This window comes from Schistocerca gregaria, unplaced genomic scaffold (assembly GCF_023897955.1).
Source record: "Schistocerca gregaria isolate iqSchGreg1 unplaced genomic scaffold, iqSchGreg1.2 ptg000799l, whole genome shotgun sequence".
Classification (NCBI taxonomy): domain Eukaryota; kingdom Metazoa; phylum Arthropoda; class Insecta; order Orthoptera; family Acrididae; genus Schistocerca; species Schistocerca gregaria.
The window spans coordinates 32,501-40,000 of NW_026062167.1; the positions used below are offsets into that span (position 1 = coordinate 32,501).

At 53.5% G+C, this 7,500-nt stretch overlaps 2 non-coding genes and 1 pseudogene across 2 annotated transcripts; all 3 read right to left on the bottom strand.

Moving 5' to 3' along the window:
* LOC126322215 (large subunit ribosomal RNA) overlaps positions 1–367 on the bottom strand; it is a 4,436-nt pseudogene extending 4,069 nt beyond the window's left edge.
* A 188-nt stretch (positions 368–555) lies between these two features.
* On the bottom strand, positions 556–710 carry LOC126322217 (5.8S ribosomal RNA). The gene has a single exon (XR_007558852.1). It is a non-coding gene; the product is annotated as a 5.8S ribosomal RNA (ribosomal RNA).
* Positions 711–1,072: 362 nt separating this feature from the next.
* LOC126322212 (small subunit ribosomal RNA) lies at positions 1,073–2,965 on the bottom strand. The gene has a single exon (XR_007558848.1). It is a non-coding gene; the product is annotated as a small subunit ribosomal RNA (ribosomal RNA).
* Positions 2,966–7,500: the final 4,535 nt, after the last annotated feature.

The following is a 7,500-nucleotide window of genomic DNA, read 5'->3' on the forward strand; positions in this document are numbered from 1 at the left end:
GTACTTGTTCGCTATCGGTCTCGTGGTCATATTTAGTCTCAGATGGAGTTTACCACCCACTTGGAGCTGCACTCTCAAGCAACCCGACTCGAAGGAGAGGTCCCGCCGACGCTCGCACCGGCCGCTACGGGCCTGGCACCCTCTACGGGCCGTGGCCTCATTCAAGTTGGACTTGGGCTCGGCGCGAGGCGTCGGGGTAGTGGACCCTCCCAAACACCACATGCCACGACAGGCGGCAGCCTGCGGGGTTCGGTGCTGGACTCTTCCCTGTTCGCTCGCCGCTACTGGGGGAATCCTTGTTAGTTTCTTTTCCTCCGCTTAGTAATATGCTTAAATTCAGCGGGTAGTCTCGCCTGCTCTGAGGTCGTTGTACGAGGTGTCGCACGCCACACCGCCAGCCGGCTGTGCACGCTACCGAGAAAGTACCGGTATGCGAACCGCCAGGCGACGGGCGCGCATCGCACGTTTAAGGAGACGCGGCCGGCCACACAGGCGACCACGACACTCCCACGTCTCCGAAGCGGGACAAACGCCGCGCGCTTCAGTATACGTAGCCGACCCTCAGCCAGACGTGGCCCGGGAACGGAATCCATGGACCGCAATGTGCGTTCGAAACGTCGATGTTCATGTGTCCTGCAGTTCACATGTCGACGCGCAATTTGCTGCGTTCTTCATCGACCCACGAGCCGAGTGATCCACCGTCCTGGGTGATCTTTTCCTTTTCAGTCTCCCACTGTCTCTTTCAAGACAGTAGCATTTGCGGGACTGAGGCGTCTGACGGCCCCTGTTCCACTATTTTTTTTGTGTCCAACGGCCTCACAGCCGATGGGCGTCGTACGGCTCCACACCGGAGCGGACAGGCACTCGGGCGAACGTCATTCAAAACCGGCGCCAGGCGCCAGGTACCGCAGGCCAGCCGCTCCAGAGCTTCAGCGCTCGTACCACACAACAACAACACTTCCGCTAGTTTTGAGAGGCACGCGTGGTTCCGCACGCGGCGCACGGCCACTGCCGTACAGGTAGCGTGTTGCGCGACACGACACGCACACCGAAAGACATGCAGTCTAGTCGGTAATGATCCTTCCGCAGGTTCACCTACGGAAACCTTGTTACGACTTTTACTTCCTCTAAATGATCAAGTTTGGTCATCTTTCCGGTAGCATCGGCAACGACAGAGTCGATGCCGCGTACCAGTCCGAAGACCTCACTAAATCATTCAATCGGTAGTAGCGACGGGCGGTGTGTACAAAGGGCAGGGACGTAATCAACGCGAGCTTATGACTCGCGCTTACTGGGAATTCCTCGTTCATGGGGAACAATTGCAAGCCCCAATCCCTAGCACGAAGGAGGTTCAGCGGGTTACCCCGACCTTTCGGCCTAGGAAGACACGCTGATTCCTTCAGTGTAGCGCGCGTGCGGCCCAGAACATCTAAGGGCATCACAGACCTGTTATTGCTCAATCTCGTGCGGCTAGAAGCCGCCTGTCCCTCTAAGAAGAAAAGTAATCGCTGACAGCACGAAGGATGTCACGCGACTAGTTAGCAGGCTAGAGTCTCGTTCGTTATCGGAATTAACCAGACAAATCGCTCCACCAACTAAGAACGGCCATGCACCACCACCCACCGAATCAAGAAAGAGCTATCAATCTGTCAATCCTTCCGGTGTCCGGGCCTGGTGAGGTTTCCCGTGTTGAGTCAAATTAAGCCGCAGGCTCCACTCCTGGTGGTGCCCTTCCGTCAATTCCTTTAAGTTTCAGCTTTGCAACCATACTTCCCCCGGAACCCAAAAGCTTTGGTTTCCCGGAGGCTGCCCGCCGAGTCATCGGAGGAACTGCGGCGGATCGCTGGCTGGCATCGTTTATGGTTAGAACTAGGGCGGTATCTGATCGCCTTCGAACCTCTAACTTTCGTTCTTGATTAATGAAAACATACTTGGCAAATGCTTTCGCTTCTGTTCGTCTTGCGACGATCCAAGAATTTCACCTCTAACGTCGCAATACGAATGCCCCCGCCTGTCCCTATTAATCATTACCTCGGGTTCCGAAAACCAACAAAATAGAACCGAGGTCCTATTCCATTATTCCATGCACACAGTATTCAGGCGGGCTTGCCTGCTTTAAGCACTCTAATTTGTTCAAAGTAAACGTGCCGGCCCACCGAGACACTCAACAAAGAGCACCCTGGTAGGATTTAAACGGGGTCCGCCTCGGGACGCGAAAGCACCCCTTCGGCTCGCCCCACCGGCAGGACGTCCCACGATACATGCCAGTTAAACACCGACGGGCGGTGAACCAACAGCGTGGGACACAAATCCAACTACGAGCTTTTTAACCGCAACAACTTTAATATACGCTATTGGAGCTGGAATTACCGCGGCTGCTGGCACCAGACTTGCCCTCCAATAGATACTCGTTAAAGGATTTAAAGTGTACTCATTCCGATTACGGGGCCTCGGATGAGTCCCGTATCGTTATTTTTCGTCACTACCTCCCCGTGCCGGGAGTGGGTAATTTGCGCGCCTGCTGCCTTCCTTGGATGTGGTAGCCGTTTCTCAGGCTCCCTCTCCGGAATCGAACCCTGATTCCCCGTTACCCGTTACAACCATGGTAGGCGCAGAACCTACCATCGACAGTTGATAAGGCAGACATTTGAAAGATGCGTCGCCGGTACGAGGACCGTGCGATCAGCCCAAAGTTATTCAGAGTCACCAAGGCAAACGGACCAGACAAGCCAATCCGATTGGTTTTGATCTAATAAAAGCGTCCCTTCCATCTCTGGTCGGGACTCTGTTTGCATGTATTAGCTCTAGAATTACCACAGTTATCCAAGTAACGTGGGTACGATCTAAGGAACCATAACTGATTTAATGAGCCATTCGCGGTTTCACCTTAATGCGGCTTGTACTGAGACATGCATGGCTTAATCTTTGAGACAAGCATATGACTACTGGCAGGATCAACCAGGGAGCTGCGTCAACTAGAGCTGAGCAGCCGGCCGCCCGGGAGTGTGTCCCGGGGGCCCGCGCGAACACGCAAGCGTCCGCTCAATTATTCTGCAAACAGGAGGAGGCCGAGCTCCCCTGCACGATACACCTCGAAACCCTCTCAGGTCCCGGCGGCGCGCAGCGCCGTCCTAGGTACTTGGTCGGTTTCGAGAGAGGCGCAATCGCCCGGAGTTAGGCGAGTAGACGGTTTTAGTGCGAACACCCTTGCTCCCAACTGAGCTTGCCGCTGCCGACAGAGGCCCGGGAGCGTGCTGTCGTGGCATTGCCGGCGGGAGACAACACGCGCCACCTATGGTGACCGGCAGCTCCAACGCCAGCGCCACACAAGGGCAAAGCCCCACTTGGGTGCAGAAGCGAACTCTCCCAGCACAGCGCACGCGCCAACACGTCCGCACAACTGCGATACAAACCACCTGCGAGAACCGCTGGGGCGACCGAGCAGCAGACGGCGTCGCGGCGCCGAGTGCCAGGCGGCGGCGCATCCTCAACGCACACAGTCCTCAATCAGACCAGCACACTGCAGATGTCCACCGCGCTTCGCACCGGGCTCGGCTGAACCAACTTTGGCCGCCAGGCGCCGCGTGCAGGGTGCGCCGCAGCGTAGCTGCGCCGCCTGCCGGGCCCGTCGGCTGGCGCTCCTGCCACTCGGCGCCCCCCACCAGCCGCCTGTTGCGCGTGCGCCCACGCAGCGCGCGGCCAACACGCCGGGCGGCCCCCCTTCACCGGCCGGGAACAGTCCCACCAAGCCACCGCCGCGTATCGCTTCATACCCACATGGGCCTAGTCACGCGTGTGGATGTGGCGGGTACCGCTGAAACAACCGGTTAATAGCTGTACCGATCGTCGCCATCACAGATTCACCTCCAGCGTGAACAACCGCTCAACAACGGATTTCCAGTTCATTTGCGTATCTTGGGCAGTAAACGTAGATGTCCACCTACATTTGCGAATTCAACAATTCTTGCATGCCAGGATGTCATGTGTCACGACACGCTACATCAGACCACATACACACTGCGACATGTGCAGAAGAGAACACGTGGAAGGTGGCCCGCGCACGTATGCGATGTACCTTCCGCGATCCACTGTCAACCGGCATCTGCGGCATGTCCCAGATATGGAACGCGGTCCACCAGGGTAGCACTTTGTGTGAGGCAATACGACAAAGTCGGAATACACGCGTCACTACATCAGACGGCTCACGCTGACCTGACCTGACCTGACTCACCGCACCACCACCCCCAGCGACCCAGGGTGACATACAATGCGTTCGTACGTTCCTCCCACACGCCTCTACGGCGTACCACAGTGCAACCTAGCTGTTATTGGGAGACGAGACAAGTAGCATCAAGCACAACATATGGAAATTGAGATTCGACACCGTTGGGCACAGCCAGCGTACGGTCACACGTATCACACTACTTCACTCTGTACGTAACGACCGATGATCGGTACAGCGTGTGGGTTACGCGTACGACATCAGCGGACAATGGACACAGACCATACCACGACGTACACTGAGGGCGTCGACATCTGAATGCAACTGAACAGCTGCGAGGCTCATTTAACACTCAAACGCCAGACCGACCAGCTTGAGAGGACAGAGACACAAAGAGGGGGACAGAGGGGGACAGAGGGGGGGGAGGGGGGGGGTCGGCGATATAGTCCTATTGCAGTACAATTGACAGTGGATAGCAGGAATATGTGGAAAGTAAGCAACACTCGCAAGACATCTACATGAGGATAACAACGACACCAGAGATTCCGAGCAGTGAACTATGTTAGGCAAAGGGACAACGTGGGTTAGGTTAAGGGACAACGTGGGTTAGGTTAAGGGACAACGTGGGTTAGGTTAAGGGACAACGTGGGTTAGGTTAAGGGACAACGTGGGTTAGGTTAAGGGACAACGTGGGTTAGGTTAAGGGACAACGTGGGTTAGGTTAAGGGACAACGTGGGTTAGGTTAAGGGACAACGTGGGTTAGGTTAAGGGACAACGTGGGTTAGGTTAAGGGACAACGTGGGTTAGGTTAAGGGACAACGTGGGTTAGGTTAAGGGACAACGTGGGTTAGGTTAAGGGACAACGTGGGTTAGGTTAAGGGACAACGTGGGTTAGGTTAAGGGACAACGTGGGTTAGGTTAAGGGACAACGTGGGTTAGGTTAAGGGACAACTTGAGTTAGGTTAAGGGACAACTTGAGTTAGGTTAAGGGACAACTTGAGTTAGGTTAAGGGACAACTTGAGTTAGGTTAAGGGACAACTTGAGTTAGGTTAAGGGACAAATTGAGTTAGGTTAAGGGACAAATTGAGTTAGGTTAAGGGACAAATTGAGTTAGGTTAAGGGACAAATTGAGTTAGGTTAAGGGACAAATTGAGTTAGGTTAAGGGACAAATTGAGTTAGGTTAAGGGACAACTTGAGTTAGGTTAAGGGACAAATTGAGTTAGGTTAAGGGACAACTTGAGTTAGGTTAAGGGACAACTTGAGTTAGGTTAAGGGACAACTTGAGTTAGGTTAAGGGACAACTTGAGTTAGGTTAAGGGACAACTTGAGTTAGGTTAAGGGACAACTTGAGTTAGGTTAAGGGACAAATTGAGTTAGGTTAAGGGACAAATTGAGTTAGGTTAAGGGACAAATTGAGTTAGGTTAAGGGACAACTTGAGTTAGGTTAAGGGACAACTTGAGTTAGGTTAAGGGACAACTTGAGTTAGGTTAAGGGACAACTTGAGTTAGGTTAAGGGACAACTTGAGTTAGGTTAAGGGACAAATTGAGTTAGGTTAAGCGATAATCTGGTACAGCCACAGTTAGGTTAAGCGATAATCTGGTACAGCCACAGTTAGGTTAAGCGATAATCTGGTACAGCCACAGTTAGGTTAAGCGATAATCTGGTACAGCCACAGTTAGGTTAAGCGATAAACTGGTACAGCCACAGTTAGGTTAAGCGATAAACTGGTACAGCCACAGTTAGGTTAAGCGATAAACTGGTACAGCCACAGTTAGGTTAAGCGATAAACTGGTACAGCCACAGTTAGGTTAAGCGATAAACTGGTACAGCCACAGTTAGGTTAAGCGATAAACTGGTACAGCCACAGTTAGGTTAAGCGATAAACTGGTACAGCCACAGTTAGGTTAAGCGATAAACTGGTACAGCCACAGTTAGGTTAAGCGATAAACTGGTACAGCCACAGTTAGGTTAAGCGATAAACTGGTACAGCCACAGTTAGGTTAAGCGATAAACTGGTACAGCCACAGTTAGGTTAAGCGATAAACTGGTACAGCCACAGTTAGGTTAAGCGATAAACTGGTACAGCCACAGTTAGGTTAAGCGATAAACTGGTACAGCCACAGTTAGGTTAAGCGATAAAGTTGGTTAAATTTGGTATTGTGTGGGAAGGGGGCAGAGAGAGAGGGGGGGGGGGGGTGGATAGTGGTGGCAGTACACGGATGCCTGAGTCACCGTCAGATACGTCACGTCGGTTCGATGCTTGTAGCAAGAGGCTGGCGGATGTGTGTCTCTCACTTCTGCAATTTTTCATGTGGTATAACACGAGGGCGGGGGATGATATTTGGTGCCCCTCTGTGTAGGATGTGTGTTGGTGGTGTTGATTTATCTGAGCAATGGTAGTTGTCGGAGGAGTGGGGTATTGTGCTTTTATAGGTGGACCTACTGCTCTGGTTATCATAGTGTCGACGGTGCAATGTGGCAGAGAGGATGCACTCGACATTGTCGCATTCCAGATGTTTACGTATTGTGTGTCTCCGTTGCAGGCCGAGAGTGGTGCATGTTCGAGTGTCTGGCTGACGTGCGATTCACGTTGTGTGCCCAGTCTTACAGCACGTATAGGGACATTCGCATAAATCATCTATATTTGGCCTTGCATCATTTACTAAGCAGTGCCGTGAGACGACCGAACTATTAGGAAAGTACTGATGTACCGCATAATGTTTACCTTCCACCACACGGCGAGTATCGACTGTGCCCAGCGTTGCCACCGCAGGCAGCGGTCACCGTCACCATTGTGCGGCGGAACGGAACATCTATATCCTCAGAGGAGCACTCTTTGCCGCCGGGCGTCACGTCTCGCGGCCTGCCGGCCAGCGCCCACGACGAACTTACTGCATGTATAGGGACAGCGGGAATTTGGCATACTTGATATAACTCTTCATGAGGCGCAAGATATAGGGGTGGATTGCAACTTACGACTGCGAGAAAAGTCCGCCGTTCATCCGCCGGAGTTGCGATTTCGGCGGGGCACGTACGGTCGCGGGTGGAGCACTTGGTGCGGCGTACGCACCCGGGTTGCGGCTCCTGCGCTGGAGGGGGGTGCAGGTTTTGTGTGGGTGGGCTCGGCAAATGAGCACTGTGGGCCCCATACATGGCTTAGTCCGCGTGGCCTCCCCCAGGTGGCGGTACCGTCGTTGCACCACGTCATGTCGCACGTACTGTCGGCATTGCACGTGCTTCCGTCCTATCTTCATAGATGGCGATGCCGTGTTT